Raw genomic sequence first — 20990 nt, forward strand, 5'->3', positions numbered from 1 at the left:
GGGAACCCATACCGATGGTCGGGTATTGCCCTCTAACCTTCGAGTTCAAGGGTAGAACGTGCGAAGGGAAACTATACGTGGCAGAAAAAGGGCCATCAGTATTAGGATGGAGGGACCAAGGGAAGCTTGGGATAAAATTGAACCCGGGAGGTCGTGTTCAAGTGCTCATGATGGAGGAAGACACTGGAGTGGGAGCAAGGCAGTGGAAGGAGGAGTTTCCCGAAGTCTTCAGAGATGATATAGGGTAGTTAACCAAATTCACGCACCGAATAAACCTGAAGGAAGGAGCCCGACCGGTGTCACACAAAGTGCGGAACATTCCGTTCCGCACCAGAGAGGCAGTACAAGAGGAACTGCGGAGGTTGGAGGACAACGGGATCATTGAAGCCATCGACAATGCGGAATGGTTGGCCCCCTTAGTAGTGGCACAGAAGCCGAACGGGAAGGTGAGGTTGTGTGTGGACCTCAGGGAGCTCAACAAAAACATCGTTGTGGACAAGTTCCCTCTTCCCCGCATCAACGAGATGCTGGCCAAGACCAAGGGCGCCAAGTGGTTCTCCACGGTAGACTTAACGTCCGCATACCACCAGATCGCACTCCACAAATCATGCAACCATCTCACATCGTTCATAACGCCGTTTGGGTGCTACAAATTCTTACGGATGCCGTTCGGGCTGGCCTCTGCTGCAGCAGTGTTCCAAAAATTGATGTACCGCCTGTTCAACAAGATGGAGGGAATCCAGTACTTCCAGGACGACATCTTAGTGACGGGAGCCTCCAGGGAAGAACATGACCGGAAGCTGGCGGACGTACTGGCAGTACTCAAGCATAATGGTCTCACAGCCCAGTGGGACAAGTGCAGGTTCGGAATGGAGAGTGTCACGTACCTGGGGCATGAAATCGGCCAGGACGGCATAAAACCCAAGGCGTCGAACGTGGCGGCTATCAGGAACGCACCCACACCATCAAACAAGGAGGAGGTACGGACGTTCTTAGGGATGGCTGAATTCTACAGCAAGTTCGTATCCCACTTCGCGTCAAAGACACACCACCTGAGGTCAATCTTGAAGGACAAGACGGCGTTTGCATGGAAGGAAGAACAACAGCAGGAATTCGAGAGGATGAAAGAGGAAATATGCGGGGCGGTGCCCATTCAAGGATTCGACCCAACCGCTCCCACGATCCTGACCACAGACGCGAGCGACCAAGGCCTAGGCGCAGTACTAACTCAACAGTCAGCACAAGGAGCGGCAGCCACGATCACCTTCGCATCCCGCACGTTGGCTGACAATGAACGCAAATTCAGCATGATTGAAAAAGAGATGCTGGCCGTGGTGTGGGCGGTGGAGAGGTTCCGACAGTTCCTGTGGGGAGGCAGATTCCTGTTGCGTACAGATCACAAACCGCTGGTAAAAGTCCTCACGTCCAACGGCCATGAGCACGCAACACCGAGGATCGCAAAAATGACGCTACGACTCCTCGACTACGTGTACGACGTGGAGTACATACCAGGCACCAGGAACAGAGTAGCAGACTACCTAAGCAGGGCAGCAGCGAAGGAATCTGCAGAGACACAAGACACAGAAAAGTGAGCAGAGTATGAGGTGGCATTCATGGGCGATCACGAGAAAGCCATCAGCAGGCAAGAGTGGGAAGAAGAGTATGAGGCTGACGAGAAGGTGAAGGCCGTCAAAACGTATGTGACGCAAGGGTGGCCGGAGAAGAGGCTACTCGGAGAAGAACTCAAGCAGTACTGGGAAATCAGTGAAGAACTGTCATTGGGAGACGACCCAGGTTTCCTGTTCCGGGGCAACAAGGTAGTTCCTCCGATGGCGTTGAGAGGGCAGAGTGAAGGAGGAGTACTGGTGGCCAGGGATGGACCTCGCGGTGGAACGACACGTCAGGGCGTGCGAACAGTGCAGCAATGCAGACAAGACACAAAGGATGCTGCGTCCACCACTGGGACGTTTTGAGTGTCCGGAAAATCCGTGGGAAGAAATCTCAATAGACGTCCTAGGCCCCATACAGGACGCCAGTGGCAACCAGAAGTACCTCACCGTAGTCGTGGACAGGTACTCGAAGTGGCCAGAAATCCATGTAGATGAGAACGCGGAGACAGACACCATCTTAGGATTCCTTACGGACATATTCCTCAGGGAAGGAATCCCCAAGGGAATCCTAAGCGACAACGGCCCGCAGTTCACGTAGACCAAATGGGAGGCCTTCATGGACAGAAATGGGATAACGGTCAGACGCACCCCCGTCTATCACCCCGCGGGGAATGGAGCAGTGGAGAGATTCAATAGAGTAATCATGGGGTCGGTGCAAGCGGCAATCGGACAAGGGGCAAGCTGGGAGAAGGAACTTAAGCGTTTGTTATGGGCTTACAGGATAACTCCCTCTTCCACAGGCTACAGCCCGTTCCGAATACTGAGAGGAAGAGAACCGTTCACCCGAGACAACGTGGCATGGAAGAGGCTCACCGTGCAGAGCCATTGGTCACCGGCGGTGGTGCGCAAGAACTTGTAGAAGGCGCAAGCCGTGTACACTAACTACTATGACCAAAGGCACAACACTAAGGAAGTCGCACTGGAAAAAGGAGAGTGGGTTAGGGTGAAGCTCCCAATACCCGGGAGAAAGGGGGACAGCAAATTCACGCCCCCATTCCAAGTTGTGGAACCCTACTCCACATCGGCCTTACTGAGCGACGGGAAGATATGGGCCCAAGATCGTATGGCAAGATGCACCAGGGCCGAGAAGACAGAGCACAGAACGGAACTGAACAACATGGACAAAACCAGGTCCACACCAGCGACAAAAGGAGATAGGAGAAGACTGGAAGAAGAAGCGGGAGGCTCTCCTCAAGAGGCCTGGAGTCCAAGAGGAGGGGGAGTTGAGACACCAGGACTTAGAGACCAAGAGACAGCGATAGAGACAGAGTTGGGTGGTCCTGAACTCGATGAAGCGAGTGGAGCAGCATCCCCAAGTGGGGGGGGCACCACTCCAACCGCGAGCACAGGAGGTAGGAGAACACGCTGCGGGAGGAGAATAATGCTGCCACGAAGATTCGAAGAGTTCAGCCTGGACCACAAGTAAGACTGTGCACGTGCGTAGGGGAACATGGAACGTTGTGTTTATAAAGGAGGGAGATGTGGTGTTGCGGTCTAGTCCGCGGCTCGCACGACGTGCGACGTCACCGGACTTCCGGCGGCGGCCATCTTGGATTCGGCACTAGCGCGCCGATTCAAAAGGGGATCGGAGCTCCGTACCGGCGCTGCTGCTGATGATTGTATTTTGTAATAAATACCCCTTAACTCCACCACCACGACTCCTATATTCTGTGGGGGGCACCACCTGGTGTAAGGGGCACAACATTACACAAACAATCATTCCTATCCTCCCTAACGCCTCTCCTCAGCGGATTACATTTTTACCCTGTGTTACTTAGAGGAGGTTTTAACTGCATGGCTGATGTGTTACAGCGTTGTACGGCCCAGGGAACTGTAGAACGTCGGATTTATGAGGGTCACGCCATTTTCCCCCAGTATACTGAAGCTTATACAAGTTGGGGAATTACTGTAGGTTTCGTTCACTACTGGGACAACCATCACTCAAGAGGCTCCAGCTTGACCGAATCACTCCTGTACCTTGTATGCACCAATTCTGGAGAGACTGTAAGAACAGTATGGACTTGTTTCCATAGCCTTGAAAAAGTCCAGAGGACAAAACATGTGTCGGCTGCGGTGTTTGTTGGGCAATACTGTATGAAACTTTGCCTTTGAAGTAAAAAACGATGTGGAAGAATTTGACTTGTGTGGACTGTATTTGATCACTGCAACAGAGCTTTACAAAGAAAAGATCTACCGTTGCAAACTGGACTGTGTGTGCCCGAGTGCATTTTTTTCTTTGATGATTCCTATCCTCCCTAACGCCACCCCTCACCGAAATACATGGTTACCCTGTCTTACTTGGAGGAGATTTTAACTGCATGGCTGATGTGACATCAGATAGATCACACCCCAGTGCACATCCCCGCTACATATAACTGCCCATGCGTTTCGATATTGGATTAACCATTGAGGATTTGTCGATACTGGGAGAACTGTAACTACAGAGGGCGGCTTCTATTCGTATTACTCAGGTATGCACAAGCTATCAGTTCGTTGCATACTTTCTTGTGCTTGGCTAGTGTACAGGTGAGAGCTAGAACGGTCAAATATCTGACAAAAAAAATACTGCGACCACAAGCCGTTATTACCGATTCTGGACTGGGCGTTGTCCAGACCCTGCATTCTGACATGGAAGCTCAATACGGCGATGCTGGATGATCCAGCCTTCAGATCTACCCTCAGGAACACGATCAGTAATTACTTCATAGAGAATACAAGTACGACTTCCTCCCTACAAGTGGAGTGGGAGGCATTCAAACTAGCAGTATGCAGTCATTGAATCTGAGCAGTAGTAGGGCCCCGGGCCCCAGTGTCATTCTGAGATCAAACACTAGGAGTACCTTGTAATGAAATTGGAACTACCGACAGAGGGTGGACAGGACCCTTACAACATGCCAAGAGTAGAAAGGGAAAACCTCCTTAATAAATAGTGGAGCGACTTCAGGATTACTATTATCGAGCATATATCACCAGGGCACACACAGACTGTGATAAAACCAGCAGATTACTAGTGAAGCTGGCTAATCCCGATAGACAGGGTTTCCAAATAATGCAGATGTGCAACAAGGGGAAGGTGACCTGGTTTACAGGTAGGCTGAAATGAATACGGCCTTTGCTGTCTATTATTCTAACATCTATGGGTGCTCTGATGTGGTCCCCACCCAGCCAGTGCAGGATTATGTTCTATCAGCAAGTATGAAGCAAATGTCATTGCAGTGGCTGTATCCCTAGGAGGTGATATCACAAACCAGGAAGTGGGGGGGCGGGGGGGGGGGGTTAAAGCCTAGGGCAAGGTACCAGGATCACAATCCAGGAAGTGAGGGGGGGTTAAAGCCTTGGGCAAGGTACCAGGCTCAGTTGAATTGCCCTTGGAATTAAATGAATCCTATATGCACCCTTATACCCCAATCTTGACTACATTGTATAATCCTGCAAAAACAGCGGGAGAACTCCCACCAATGATGAGAGAGTACTTGTTTGTTCCCCTCCACAAAAAGGGTAAAGTGATAGTGTAACATCCGATTGACCCCTCTCCGTATTAAATCTAGATTAAAAAATACTTATTCGAATTTTGGTTACTGGGCCCCCATCTTGGTGATCTTAATCACACTCATCATACAGGTTTTATACCTAAACTTAGTATGATCCCTAACATTCGCCAAATGCTCCATACCCCATTAATCGACTATCCTAAAGCACTAGCGTTCAGCACTGACAGAGAAAGCTTTTGACTCTCTGCGCTGGGACGTCTTTACACAGAACTTGCCAGCATGGGACTAGGGAATGGCTTCCTCACCTGGACACGTCTGCTATATTTGGCCCTGATGTCTCTGTTCTGAACCGGGGTGTCATATCATCACCCTGCAGGATAGAGACCGGCACCCAACAGTGTTGCCTGCTGTTGCTGGTGTTATTTGCCATGTCTGAAGAACCACTGGCTTTGATGATCTGTACCACCTATCATTATCAGGGAATAGTGATTGATGAACACCCCATCTATATCTCCTCATATGTGGATGATCTATAAATGTACTACAGAGGGGGCGCGATTAGCACTTTGGATGATTTTAGCAAGATGTCGGACTCCAGATGAATTGGGATAAATCAAATGCATTCCTGTTACATGCTCCGACAATGGGTGCTATTCACCCAGAAATGGGGCAGCCACTTCTCTCCGAATCAGTCACATTTTGCTACCTGGGCGTTCATATTTACCACAACTTGGCCGAGCTCTTGAGGGCAATCTTCAACTGGCACTGACTTCCCTGCAGACTTCCATACATTTCTGGCTAACACTTCCTCTATCAGTCGAGGGCAGGGTCATACTGTCGAAGATGGTTTTCCTTCCTAGTCTCTTGTATTACTTTGCAGTTCACCCAATTTTACTCAAAACGTGCTTTTGATAGATGAAAAGCCTATTGTTATACCTCATATAAGGCAAGGGGTGTCGTACAGTGGCATTAACCTAACACTGCTCTCCACTGATGGAGGTGGGTTGGTGGTCTCTGACCTGGGGCTTTATAACTTGGCAGCACAACTAAAATGGGCACCTTACTGTAGACAATGTGGAGGAGGTGGTGGGGGGTAAGGCAGGGAACAGTGACAGGTGTATGCTTTATCTCCGCCTGTGCAATGCTATTGGCAACACTGACCAGCCCAAATACTCTATCAGGCAATGAATATTCTTGTCTGCTGCTGAATACCCTGCACTTTGTATGGGCCCACGCCTTGCAGAAAACACACAAGGGTTACGTATGCAAAGGACCTCCCCCGGTCAGCATTATTAACTCCCGCATGAGGGATATTGGTCTGGGTTATGTGAAAGAAAGGGTATGAAAGTGCTGGGGAACTGATACGCAGGTGGAAAACTGAAGGACTTAATGGATCTTATAAACGAATATGCTCTTCCCTCCCACCACTTTACTGTATGGGGCAGTGGCAGCAAACATGGGGAGGGCATTTGGGAGGACAGACAAGAACCTAGAAACCATGTGGAAATCATGCCAATCCACAAGGTGGGGTAGACTTTTGAGAAGGTTTATTGATTTCCAGCAGTGCCAGTTACATAAGTGTAGAAGGGCCCAACAGATCCTTGCGACTCTGACACTATTCAAACCATCACATAAGAAATTCCATAACAGAACACGAACATAGCAATGGCTGTACACTGCCTTATTACATCTTATAACAATAAACAGTAAAGACATCCTATCTGCAAAGGCCACACATTTCCCCCCCTTTTCTATTTAACACCATACACACACACACAACCACACACTTAACCACCGAGACACTACCACACACAAACAAATTCACACCAACAGGACTAGAGATGGATAGTTAACATGAGAAAAACAATATGTGAAGTAAATATGAAAAACCAACTGGATGCCACTCAACATGTAAGAGGAGTGTATCTTTTAGGTACTTTGATAACACAAGCACTCCTTCGTAACCCAGACCATTCCCTGCAACAGACACTTGCTCGTCACTTATAGACATTTTTGTTTTCACTCATTATCACATTTTCCAACTCTAGCAACTCTTGCCATATTCCACCATTGCCCATTCAAAGCACAATAAGCATTGCCTCTAACTTCGATGACTCTAACAGGATCTCTAAATTTCAAAAATCTTTCTTAATAAAATGGCATCTTTGTTTATTTATTTATTCAGTGTTTTATGTAGCGCGAATATGACCCAAATTGGGTATCAGATCTTTGGCACATACCAAATCACGCACCTCTAATTTGACCTCCTGTTCATATTTGTCCTCATACTTCGGGTCCCTCAGACACTGAGCAACACTGTTTGTCACTCAATTTCTTGGCATCATTACTTGCTGTAGAGACATCACAGCCTTGACCCATCACCTTCATCTTTCAAAAAGCATTTTCAATGCAATAGGTCTCATTTACTTTTTAGTTAGAGCTATTGGCGTTGTAATGTAAATGTTTTTACTTACGTGTTTTGGAGTGAAGTGGATGTATGTAATGACAATTATGGGGAAAATTATACACAGTAATTAAACTCCATAAGCTAAATATCAGGCCAAGTCATATCTTTTAAAAGAAAAGACACACAATTGATGGACGGAATGCAGAACAAATCAAAACATTCACCCCAGTCAAGAGATCTGGGTTAAATCCATCATTCTTTTGCTCACCTTGCCACCCCAGTTTAGACCTGGCCATATGCAAATCAGTCTTGACCCTGTGCCTCATAGGAACAGTCCAGCCTGAACTGCCAAGCCAGGTCCTCCCTGGACCGGAAACAAGCATCCTAGGATCGGTTTCAGGGTTTCACCCCTCTTCAGCCAGGATAGCTTGATTCCAGTGGCACCGTGAGGCCAGGACCCACGTATGGGCATACCTGGCTCACTTAGGGCGAGAAAGCAAAAGACACACAATTGATGGGCGGAATGCAGAACAAATCAAAACATTCTCCCCCACTCAAGAGATCTGGGTTAAATCCATCATTCTTTTGCTCACCATGCCACCCCAGTTTAGACCTGGCCATATGCAAATCAGTCTTGACCCTGTAACTCCTGGGAAAAGTCCAGCCCGGGCTGCCAAGCCAGGTTCTCCCTGGACCAGAAACAAGCATCCCAGGACCGGTTTCGGGGTTTCACCCCTCTTCAGCCAGGATAGCTTAAGAACTAGAGAACTATCTAGAGAACTATCTAAGACTCAATGGGGATAAAACTGAGATCTTAATTTTCGGAGACAATCAGGAGATTTGGTCCAAGGCCTGGTGGCCAGATACGCTTGGATCTTGCCCTCGCCCTGGCATTAGACCCAAAAATCTAGGCATCATAGTGGATACCTCCCTCTCCCTGGGCTCCCAAATAAATAGAACAGTCTCTACCTGCTTTAGGATGATAAGGACTCTCAAAAAGATCTTTCAATTTCTCTTCCTCCCCTCGCTGAAACAGGCAGTGGTGGCCCTTGTGCTGTCTAGATTAGATTACTGCAATGTCCTTTATGTAGGAAGAAATAAGGGTCTCCTACACCGACTTCAACTTGTGCAGAATGCCGCTGCCAGGTTGGTGATGGGCCTTCCTAAATTCCACTCTGTATCAGCTACCATCAAAAGCCTGCACTGGCTTCCAATGGGTCGGAGAATTGTGTTTAAAGCCCTGTGCCGGGTGCACAAGGACTTTTACAATATGGGGTCAGAAGGCATTAAAAAACTGTTTCGGAGATATGTCCCTGGCAAGCAGCTAAGATCTGCCAGCAAGAATTTGGTGACAGTTACCAGGTTCAGGAAATCCAGATGGGGGGGGGTGGCCTTTTCGTTGGCAGCAGCCAATCTGTGGAACTCCCTTCCTCCTTCAATTTTGACTCTGGCAATTCATTCCTCGTTCCGTAAGGCCTTGAAGACCTGGCTCTTCACCAGCTCGAATCTTTAAGCCCTTTACCTATGGACATCTCTGATCCCTATCTGCTGCGCCTTGATGCCCCTGGGCTAAGTTCACACTTTAGAAAGCCTATATTCATTCATTCTTGATTCCAGTGGCACTGTGAGCCCAGGACCCACGTCTGGGCACGCCGGACGCACTTAGGGCGAGAAAGCAAAAGACACACAATTGATGGACGTTATGCAGAACAAATCAAAACAACTTTTCACCCTAAGTGGGATGGGTACGCCCAGACGTGGGTCCCTTGCACACTGTGCCACGGGATTCAAGCTAGCCTGGCTGATGAAGGGTAAAATCCAGATACCGGTCTCAGGATGCTTGTTTCCGGTCCAGGGAGGACCTGGCTTGGCAGTTCGGTCTGGACTGTTCCCATGAGGCACAGGGTCAAGACTGATTTGCATATGGCTGGGTCTAAACTGGGGTGGCGTAGTGGGCAAAAGAACAATGGATTTAACCCAGATCTATTGACTGGGGGTGAAAGTATGATTTATTCAGCATTCCAGCCATCATTTGTTTGCGTACATCTTTTGGAGGGGCCTCATTTATAAAAGGGTGTTGTGGATTTAAAACTTAAAAATTCATTTATGAATGCATAATCCCCCCTGTTCTGACGTGTTTTTAATGCAAACTGTTGCTGGAGTGAAGTGGAGACTTACATTGATCTAAATGGAAAAAGGGCAAAATATTCACTTAATGAAATAAAATCATGAAATTATGCAATATGATGAGACTGATGACAGTTCATATTGCTAACAACTGGGTGCATGGCAAACAAATACAATGGCAGCAACCCAACGACAACCTTAGAGGGAGGAAAAGACGACAAACAGGATTAACTCAGTCTTTCATTCTTCTAAGATTGGTCACCCATACATCACCAGCTCCACAAGCCTAATTTACTGAAAATGAGCTAAAGAAGACTGATAGTGCTGACTTGGTCTTTCATCCTTCCAATGTCAATTGGTATTGTCAATTAGATCAATGCATGCATCATGATCAATGAACACATAAGGGGTTGCGGGCGGTAAGGTGCTCCGTACATGTATCATGATCACTGAACACATGAGGGGTAAGGGTGGTACAATGCTCAATGCATGCATCATTATTACTGAAGACACGAGGGGTACAGGGCGCTTAGCTCTTTAAAGCGTGCTGCATTGTCACATATGTATATTTGTGAACTAGACTGGGCAGTAAGTGCTTCATACATGCATCATGATCGCTAAACACATGAGGGGTTGCGGCGATAAGGTGCTCCGTGCATGCATCATCTTCATTGAACACATGACGGGTTCCAGGTGGTGAAGTGTTCAATGCATGCATCATGATCACTGAACACCTTAAGTGGTCACCTGCTTTAAGTGCCAAGGTCTCTCCCGTAAGCCATCCTACCTTGAGTCCTCACCTGCATCCGGTACACGCATTCAGGATAGCAGAAGTATACACAAAGGCTGCGAACTGGGCCAAAATGTTGGTGACATATTTCAGCCGGAAATGACATTCTAAGCCAAAGCTCTATAACTACCAAAAAATAGGACTGACATATTATATTTCTGCAATGAGGCTTGCAAAGATGCCATCTTGAAACAAAGCAGACTACAGGTCAACAAACAGAGCAATTGGGTGCCTGTTAAATTAATTACTTACATCCTTTCCTGGAGAGAAATTCTGTTCACACTGCAGCACATCCCGGCAGCCTCTATTGGTGAGTCAGTTGTAGCCGGCTTATTGGGCATGTGTGCTAATAGCATCAGCATACATTTGTCTGCTATTTTAAAAACAGAAACAGGAGAGCGGATTCAACATACATGGTAGAGGGATCGTGTCTGCCAGAAGCTGCGAGAGTACACGTTCACCCTTGCTGACCGGCATGAGAAAGGGAGAGAAGGAAGTTGGGCGAGCCGCGCACCTTTCTATTCATCTGCGCGGCTCACCCAACTCAATTTTTTCAATAATATATTTTTTAAAGCAGCGTGGCACGCCGCGCAGAAGAAAAGAAAGGCGTGGCTGTCATTATTAAAGACGAAGTGCAGCGTGCTGCGCTGTTTAAAAAAACATACAATATTGAAAAAATACAGTTGGGCGAGCCACGCAGAAGAAAAGAAAGGTGCGCGGCCGCCATTGCGTTGCGCTGCTTTAAAAAATAAATATATAATGTTGTGTGTAGTGGCAAACTCAAACACTAGTCAATTAACTTCAAGCAAACCCACTGTTATGCGTAGATTTAGATTCCGTATATAGGTTTCCCTGTTTGTGCCCTTATATAGGTACATTTCACATTGCCCTTATTTAGGCATAGAAATCCAGCCCTTATTTAGACATTGTCCGTACAAACCAAATACAGGCATGGTTACCTACATTAATCCATCCACGTCACAACGATTTCTTGAAAACCCAGAGCCTTCAGGAATTTCCCTCAGCTTGAGTATTGATTTCTCCAAGAACTTATTAAGTATGCATGAACATCTATTCCTTAGGGGTTCATACACGACGTTCCCCTGCCCGACTTTTATGTCAATGCTAGCATTCCTAAACACCTTCAAGGTATAAATATACCTACGCTTACCCTGGCAAACCACGGTCCGGTTCCGGTACGGTACGGTTCCCAGAGGATTCGATCCGACCAAGACTACGCGGTTCGCCACGGCAAGTTCGGAAGGAGATTGAGTTCCAGCCTGAAGCACTGACCTGACGCTGTCATCCTCTTCGCAGAGAATCCACCTCCAGTGCTCTCTGACTTCCCTTGCGGGGTGTAAGACTATCGAGTCCAGAAAAGAGATTCCAACCTCTCTCATTCTCAGGTATGGAGCTGACTAGAACTTAGAGAAACTTTTGGCAACTCTTGGCAAAACTAAACTATAGCTAGCTATACTTTAGATAAACAGCACCTACTTCAAACTTCGTACTACACTTAGGTTAGGTACACTGGGGTAGAACTATTTCAGAAGCATCAGACAAGTATCACATTTTAGCCTGTGTTATTTATGTATGTATTTTAACTGAGAAATAAGACTGTTCAATAAACACTTTTTATTGAAACGCCGGTTTCTATATTTCTGTGCAAACTCTGTAGAAACGAAGCATGCACGATTGACTGAGTGAAACGGTTATCTATTGTTTCCACAACTCTAAGATTGTTCCGACTCTAAGGGAAAAAAAGTTGTCATGTTTATGCGGTTGTCAGAGACTAATCCCTTCTTGTACTTTCGAGAAGTTTCTAGTGACCTCTGAGTTAGCTGGCACACGCACAATTAAATTTAATATACTCGATAGAGACATACTGACCTCAGTTCTATGTCAAATCTATAGTGTATGTTATTCCAATGCGCAAAGCCTATCAGGGATATAGGAACTACACTACACCACTAACGGATCTAGAATCCAGGATCAGTTCCCATCTACGCTCTCAACCTCACCATCACTCCGATGATGACCTCACCGCCCTCTATAGCTCATTGACGACTGATGTTCTTGACGAACAAGTGGCCCCTCTCAAACTAAAGAATTCTAGAAAAATCCAATCCAGATCCTGGTTCAACTCAGACCTTAACAATGAGAGGAGACACCCACCACTGATATATCTAAATTTATCGTACCTTTGTAGATTAATGGATTATTTAACCAGCTGTCTGTCGAAATGTCATGCTAGTCATATGATAATAGGCACATGGGATAGCTGATGAAATTCTCTCATTAAAATGCAGAACCTAAGGGACCGTAGTCCATACCAGGACTAACTAATACTCAGTCTAGTCATCCTTCCCTAAGATGGCCGCCACACTCGGTTGAGCCACCCAGACTCAGCCACTTTCACATGCAGCCTTGTGATCACACCATAGGACACATCATCACGTCCTCCCTATCTGTAACCCGGATTAATTTTGTTGGACTAACTGGAATATGACCAGTGCCTAATCATGGAAAGAAAGCTGCTTAAATATTCCAATAATGTACCTCAGGTACAATAAATTCAGATATTATACCAGGATGAACTAATACTCGGTTTAATAATCCTTCGCCAAGATGGCTGCAACAACCAGTTGGGCCATCCTGACTCTAATACGCGTCCTCGTGAGCATCCTGTAGGACACACATCACGTCCTTATATTTCTACCCTGGAAGAATTCTGCTTGAATACGCAACGCGAGTTCCTGCAGCAATACTCACCTGCCTTTGCAGATTTCAGTAAGTATGGTAACTGTACCCTGTTTGAGGGCTGCCTCCCCGCAGAATCCGGTTAATTGCCGTTATTATGCCACCTCAGAATTCACCCCTTGACGAGCCACCTTTATACCGTGAAAACAGTCATTGATATGTTATGTTATGTTATGTTATTTGTATTTTTATAGCGCACAGCTGCCCCAGCAAAGGGGCGTCCTGGCGCTGTGACAGATGCTACAACATAACACACAATAAAAGAAAAGGAAATTAACCAGACACGGGAAACAGTAAAGTTTTAATCGCCTGCCTGAAGGCGAGCAGGTCTTCAAGAGCTCGGATGTGTACCGGGAGCGAGTTCCACAACCCTGCCGCGAGCACCCTAAAGGAGCGGCCACCCATTCTACTCAATTTAAAGCGCGGACAGACCGCCAGGTGAAGCCTCTCCGATCTCAAGGATCTCAAAGGAACATAGGGCGTGAGTAGGTTAGCAAGTGCCGGGGGCGAAGAAGATTTCAAAATTTTAAAGGTCAGGCATAGCGCTTTGAACTGAATTCGCTGTCTGACCGGGAGCCAATGTAAGGCCGCGATGGTACCAGACACTGAGCAATGTCTAGGGAGGCCCACAATGGCCCGAGCCGCGGCATTTTGCACCCTTTGGAGCCTAGAGGCCTCCTCTTGATTCACCCCTAACAGCAGTGAACTGCCGTAGTCCAGCCGAGATAGTATAGAGGCCTGGACCACAAGCTGTCGGGTGGGGGGATCAAAATACTTTAAGACCGGCCTTATTCCCCGCAGAATGCCATAGCACGTGGCAGCCACCTTCTTAGTGTGGTCCTTGAAGGTGAGCGCAGAGTCCAACCAGATGCCTAAATTTCTCACTCCAGAAGCTGGAATGGGAGTGACCCCCAACTCTGATGGCCACCACTGGTTACCCCATAGCTCAGCATGCTTCCCTAATACCAACACCTCTGTTTTGGTGGCATTTAACTGAAGGCAGTTGGTGCGAAGCCAGCTTGCTACTGCCAACAAACCCGCTCGAAATTTGGGGGCCTCCACCTCAGGGTCTCCACTAAGTGTCACCGCTAGCTGTGTGTCGTCCGCATATGAGGCCATCGTAAGACCCCACTGTTTAACGACACCAGCCAACGGTTTCACATAGAGGTTGAACATAGTAGGGCTCAACGAGGATCCCTGTGGTACCCCCAGCTCCAGGGGATAAGTGGCAGATTGGCCAGGTGGTATGGCCACTTTAAAAGAGCGATCTGATAGAAAAGACCGAAACCACTGGAGAGCGAGATCAGTCACTCCCGCCTCCTGTAAGCGTTGGATCAGTATATGGTGGGACACAGTATCGAAGGCAGCGCTTAGATCTAATAGTAAAAGCGCTGCAGTGCGACCTGAATCCAGAACCTGGCGTAGATGTTCCGTGATGTAAAGTAATGCCGTCTCGGTACTGTGTCCCGACCGGAAGCCGTTCTGACTGGAATCCAATATCTGGTTGCGAGCCAGATGCTCAGACAGAACAGAGTTGACATGGGCTTCTGTTACTTTGGCAATCCAAGGCAGCAGGGATATGGGTCGATAATTCTCTGGCAGCCGGGGGTCGGAGTTGGCTTTTTTTAGTATAGGAGTAACCACTGCCTGTTTCCAAGCCGTGGGTACCATTCCGCTGGACAATGACATATTGATAAGATTCAATATGGGGTCACGGCAGAGTGGGGAAAGTGTGTTAATTAAGGCTGGCTTTAACGGGTCCGAGGGAGAACCTGACTTGACCCTGAGGCTAAGCCTATCAAAGGTCTCAGTAGTCAGTTCAGGTAGCATTGCAAGAGTCTCATATCCCAACGTATCGGGGACAGTAACCTCTCGGTTCTGGTGGAGTGTGTCAAAGCTTTGGTAGATTGTTTCCACTTTCTCCACAAAAAAGGAGGCCAGCTTATCACAGTGGGAATCTGTGCAAATCACCTCTGAGGTGGATCTGTTTTTCATAAGATCCTTCAGTATCTTAAAAATCAGTTTTGAAGGGTTAGGGCTGGTGGCAAATTCTTGAGCGTAAAATGCAGCTCGTGTTCTGCAAATAGCTCTATGATAGAGCTTCAGCTCAGTAAAATACCGAGTTTTCAGAGCAGGGCTGTAGGATCTTCTCCATTCCCTCTCTGTTTTTCGGCAGGCTTTTTTTAGTTCTGCGAGTGAGTCATTATACCAAGGACTAGGTGTTTTTGTCCGGCCTTTCGACCACCGTAAAGGTATGAGAGAGTCCAAGGCATCGGTGATCCAGGCGCAGAACTGTTGGTAACCTTGTTCCACATTAAAAAAGCTGCTCAGAGGTTTCTGCTCCAGTATGCTATAAAACTCCTCAAGCCTAAGCTTATGCCAAGGCCTTTTTAGAATAGGTCTGTCAACAGCTTTAAAAGGCTTATCGTGAACCGGACAAAAGGCTTCTATAAGCAGATGATCAGTCCACCCCATCAGCTTCGGATCTGACAACCTTACCCCCTCAAGTGTGGAAAAAAAGGGGTCCAGAATATGGCCTCCTGAGTGGGTTGGAAGGGTGACGAGCTGAGTGAGTTGAAGAGCTTCGAGGTTCGCCAGCAGAGTGCTCACTGTAGTGGATGACCCATTATCAAAATGGATGTTAAGGTCCCCCACGATGTTGAAATTGGCACAATCAAGTGCTATAGGACCGATCATATCGGCCAGTGCGGACCTGAAGACAGAATCATTGCCCGGAGGACGATAAATAAGCATACCACTGAAAGTGAATTGGTGGGAAAAAGCAACTTTAAAAATAGCACTTTCACATGCAGGTAGCCCCGACGGTTTCCAATCAGCTGGAAAACAGGATTTGACTGCCATGGCAATACCACCTCCTCTTGTGGTTCTATTGGAAGTGAAGACGGTATAGTTCTGAGGGAATGCAAGATTCAATATGGCAGAATCCGAATCCTGCAGCCAGGTTTCTGTCATTAGAAAGACATCGGGGTCCTCTTTCTCTAGCAGATCATAAATGGACAGGTGATGTTTTACCAGCGACCTAATGTTTAAGCACCAAATACGAAGATCTCGAGATGCAACACACGGTCGCGTGACAGGAATAGCATCTTCCAGGGAACGGATTTTAGTAGGGCTCTTAAGTGACCAGCCTTTGCAGGCACAGCTATAAGGGCCGACTAAAGGGTCCACAGGCTTGCAGGCACTTCCTCTGGACAATCGCCTTATGGACAGCAGCTCGGACCGTGTGTAAAACACCATACCTACCGGAATCGGCGAAACAACACCGCGACGAGAAACCGAGCCTGCCCCGCCTCGCACCTTTGCACCTATGGGCTGTTAACATTAAGTCACCCCTGACATTATGTCATTATTTTTAGGCTCCTTGATCGACAACAGGGTTATTTAACTAGGATGATAGTACCCACATCCACCAGCGATCCCCAATATTGATGATCCATTATATCACATGGTGAGTTTATGTATCCACAAAGTCACCATGCATAATTATTCAGACTGCGGTTGGTCTATTAAAACCCCTCCACCCCTCCTCCTCTGCAGGTATCAGGCAATCGAATTAAAGAAGAAATTGTTCAACCTTGAAACCGATGAATCATTGAAACATATGGTGAGTTTGTGAAACTACTAAATCACCATACATAATTAATTAGACAGTGGGTGGTCCCTTAACCCGCCCACTCCTCCTCCTCCTGAGGCATCAGACAATTGAACTGAAGAAGAATCAAACCAACACCCGCCTCTGCACTTGCTACTTGGAGCTTAGGTGCTCCTAGGTAAGCCCATTTAAATTAACTTAAAGTAGTCCATAAACACACCGACCTCTATATTTTACTAATCTTAATCAATGCTTTTGCAGTCCCCAGGAAATTCCTGTCCTGAAGAGACCCTCATATCCCTAGTAGGGTCGAAATGCCGTCAACAACTTCTAAGGATAGTCTAAAAAAAAACACCAGCGAAGAATCTGTTTCTTGGTCTGGATTATCGAATCAGAACCACACAAGACATCCTTAAGTGATTCCAATAACCTGTTGTTTGATTTTTAGGTAACTTCATGTTCAATAGAGCATTGGTTATGGTCACTTCACTGGGGTCACAATTGTAACTGATTTCTCCTTTTTAACAAACGTACGAATCACTGCTCCTGCATTGTAAATATAAAATTGGTGTGATATAATATGTCTGAAATCATAAATCCATGTATTACTCATTTCGGCTGTAGTGAGTAAAATTACCATATCCCTTGGGCTACTTCCTTCTCATAATAAATTAATAATGTAGTTCTGTAATTAATTATGGGTAAATGGACTCTACCATATGCAAAACTTGTTTTATCTTTTTCTGTTTATGATTAAATGAACGCAAGGTAATAACCTGTGCAAAAAGAAATTCACTTGAAAATGAGTTGCCTGTGAACAATTGTTGTTTGGTAATACCATTTCTTTTTCTCTTACAGAATATCTTGTTTCAAAAGCTTTCATTCTTCTGGGAGCAAACCCTACAGGGACTTTCTTGCCATCCTTCATTTGTGACAAAACGGCCCCGCATGCCATCCATACTAGCATCCACAGTCACACCATTTTTGAATCCTTCCACACACAGCTGTGTGGGAGCAGAGATAATACTTTATTAGATGTGCTCAACACTTTGTTGACATATTGCAGACCATTTAATTTCGTCAGATCTAAAAAAAGACCAGAGTTGCTCCTTATCAGTCGGATGTGGTATATTTAAAATACCATCGTACAATGCCAATGCATACTGGTTTGGGTTTAACCCCATCGGAGGTCAACACAAGGCCTAGGTACTCAAGTTAATTTACTCCAAAGATACATTTGTCTTCTCTGATAGTAACCCCACTGGATTCCAAGGGGGACAGCACTCTTTCAACATATTTGTCATGCACTTCTTTCGTATCAGCAAATATCAAAATGTCATCCTGAAATATTGCTACATTTGAGATGTTCTTGAACATTTTCGTCATGACATTTTGAAACACAGAAGCAGCTGAAGCCAGCCCAAACTGGAGTGATGAGGGCACCTAATGACACTCCGCTCTAAGGCCAATTTGGACTGACCTACAGCACATACTTCCACTTTTGCAAGCTACACGTATAAAGTGAGTAAAAAGCAGTGCACTGTGTACAGAGTACCTTTTCTGTAAACATCTCTCATAGTGTAGTAAAAATGAATGAAGGATGCAAACATTTCTTCTTTGGAAGTCCTTCCTATTGGGTTATAAAAATCAGTGCACTGTAAGTTCCCTATATGGTACAGGTAAATCAAATCATATCAAATCAAATCAGGGACATTTGTTCAGCGCACATATCACTCGGAAGTCTCATGGCGCATGCCGACAGCTCTGAAAGATTGCTTGATTAGTTGTCAAATAGCCATGATTTTAGCTTCTTGCGAAAGCCATTGTGATCAGTGATTGTGCGCAGATTTCTGGGAAGTTTGTTCCAAAATGTGGGGGCAAGAAAAGAAAAGGACCTTAATCCGCTTCTGGTGGCGCGGATTCTGAAAGGTGTGTGTAATGATTCATTACTGGATCTCAGGGACCTACAAGGCTGGTACTAGCTTCGTTTTTTGGACCAATATGCCGGGCCGATTCCGTACATGTTTTTGAGTACCAGATAGAGGATTTTAAATTGAATCCGCTTTCTGACTGGAAGCCAGTGTAGGGATATTAGGCTGGGGGCCGAAGGGGATCTAGGCGGAAGATTGAGAGTCAGCCTAGCTGCGGTGTTCTGCAAAATCTGAAGCCTTGTAAGAAGGCCTTCATTGATTGAGGACAACAAAGCGTTGCCATAGTCCAAGCGGTTCATTATTAGTTCCTGGACTAATGGTTTCCTGGCCTCGGTAGGGATCCATTTGAAAACCTTTCGCAGACTATGCATTGTTCCAAAACAGGAGCCTACTAGATGGTTAATCTGACTTTGCATTGATAGTTTGTTGTCCATGTGGAACCCCAGATTCCGAACCGTCTGTTTTGGGGTTGGACAGGGGGCCAGGTTAGGGGGCCACCAGTCATGGGGCCAGTGTTCTTGGGCCTTGCCAAAAAGCACAATCTCGGACTTTCCTCCATTTAATTGAAGGTGATTTGTGGTCATCCACCTATCAACATGGGACATGCATTCTTTGAAACGCAGCTTTGTTTCCGCTGGGTCTGGGCCAAGAGTGACACTGCCATCTTTACTGGTCTGTTACAGGAGACTGTGTTTCCCACTTGTACTGTTGTAATTCGGTCTGTTAGGTAACTCTTGAGCCATTTTAGGGCGTTCCCCCTGACACCAATCTCCCAGAGCCAATGTTCTAGAATGCTGTGGGAGATGGTGTCAAAGGCGGCGGATAGATCAAGCAGGACCAGGATTGATGATTGACCTCTGGCCAAAGCTAGCCTGATGTTATCTGTTACCTCGACCAGAGCTGTCTCCGTGCTGTCAGCATGCACAGATTTCCCACAGTGCAAATATAAAGCAGTGCAGTGTGCACACATTTCTCATAGTGTAGTAAAAAGCATTGCAATGTGCACAAATTCATCATCTTATGTTAAAAAGCAGTGCAGTCAACAAGTTTAATGTCCCTTGTACTGTATTAAAAATCAGTACAGAGTGCACAGATTTCTTAGTGTGGTAAAACGCAGTGCAGTGTGTACAGATTTCCTGTTTAAGCTGTGAATACCTCTCATAGAGCAGTGAAAAGCAGAGCATTGGATATATTTCTCATGTTGTAGTGAAAAGTACAGTGTGTGCAGATTTCTCGTAGTACAGTAAAAAGCAGTGCAGGGCGCTAATAGTGTTGTAACAGTGTAGTAGAAGATCAATGAAGTATGCACAAGTTTTCTATAGTGCAGAAACAATCAAAGTAGTGTTAAAAGATTTCTCAAAGTGCATTAAGCAGGAGTTCAGAAAGCACAATCCACTGTGCACATGTCTGATGCTAAACAGCAGCGTAGTACGCATAGATTCCTCAGAGTGCAGTAAACAGCACTGAAGATTACAGTGATTGCTCCAGGTGTAGCAAAAAGCAGTGCAGCGTGCCGTATTTCTCAAGGTGTAGTAAACAGTAGTGCAATATGCACATATTTCCCATAGTGCAGTAACCAGCAGCAAGCAACGCTTTATCATAGTCTAGTAAATGTAATGCAGTGTGTACACAGAGCAGTGTGCACAGATTCATCAGTGAAGCAAAAACGCAGCGCAGCAAATGTATCGCCATCACACACAAAAAACATGCAGCGCGGTGCCAACGGATTATTCAATCTATTTCTACAAACACAACAAAAGGTGCTGACAATCTCCTACCTTAGCAGAAACCTATGCAGACATTTCCAAGCTCTCTCCTCCGGTGCTGGAGTGTGGCATGTGCAGGTTTGGGCAGGAGGTCAGGGGGTGGGAGCATCTAAAGATGTAGATAACTGCACAGACAAGGCGTCCTTCCTCTGCAGCAGGCTCGACACACAAGAAGAGGGCGGACGTGTTGTCAGCATCCACTGCTGCTGCAGTCTCTGCCGCCGCTGACCCGGAAGAGGAAACCGTTCTCCCTGTCATACAATGTGCTCAGTAAGTTTCATTAGCAGGCGAAGATCGCCCTCTGCTGCCCACTAATAGAAGCTCAGCCTCCAATCTCCCGGAGTGACTACATGTAACTCAAACACTCATTTTGTGGCAGGAAACTGGGTTTTAAGATGTGATAAATAGGGGTTGCCATTTAAAACCAGCTGAGAT

At 46.4% G+C, this 20990-nt stretch overlaps 1 protein-coding gene across 1 annotated transcript in view; it reads right to left on the reverse strand.

Moving 5' to 3' along the window:
* Positions 1-20775, reverse strand: part of LOC146835339 (uncharacterized) — a 66589-nt gene extending 45814 nt beyond the window's left edge. The window contains exon 1 of the mRNA XM_085602920.1: positions 20568-20775. The gene's annotated coding sequence lies outside the window, so the exon portion shown is untranslated. The remainder of the gene's footprint in view (positions 1-20567) is intronic.
* Between the last annotated feature and the right edge of the window lie 215 nt (positions 20776-20990).

Source organism: Triturus cristatus, chromosome 4_2 (assembly GCF_964204655.1).
Source record: "Triturus cristatus chromosome 4_2, aTriCri1.1, whole genome shotgun sequence".
Lineage (NCBI taxonomy): Eukaryota > Metazoa > Chordata > Amphibia > Caudata > Salamandridae > Triturus > Triturus cristatus.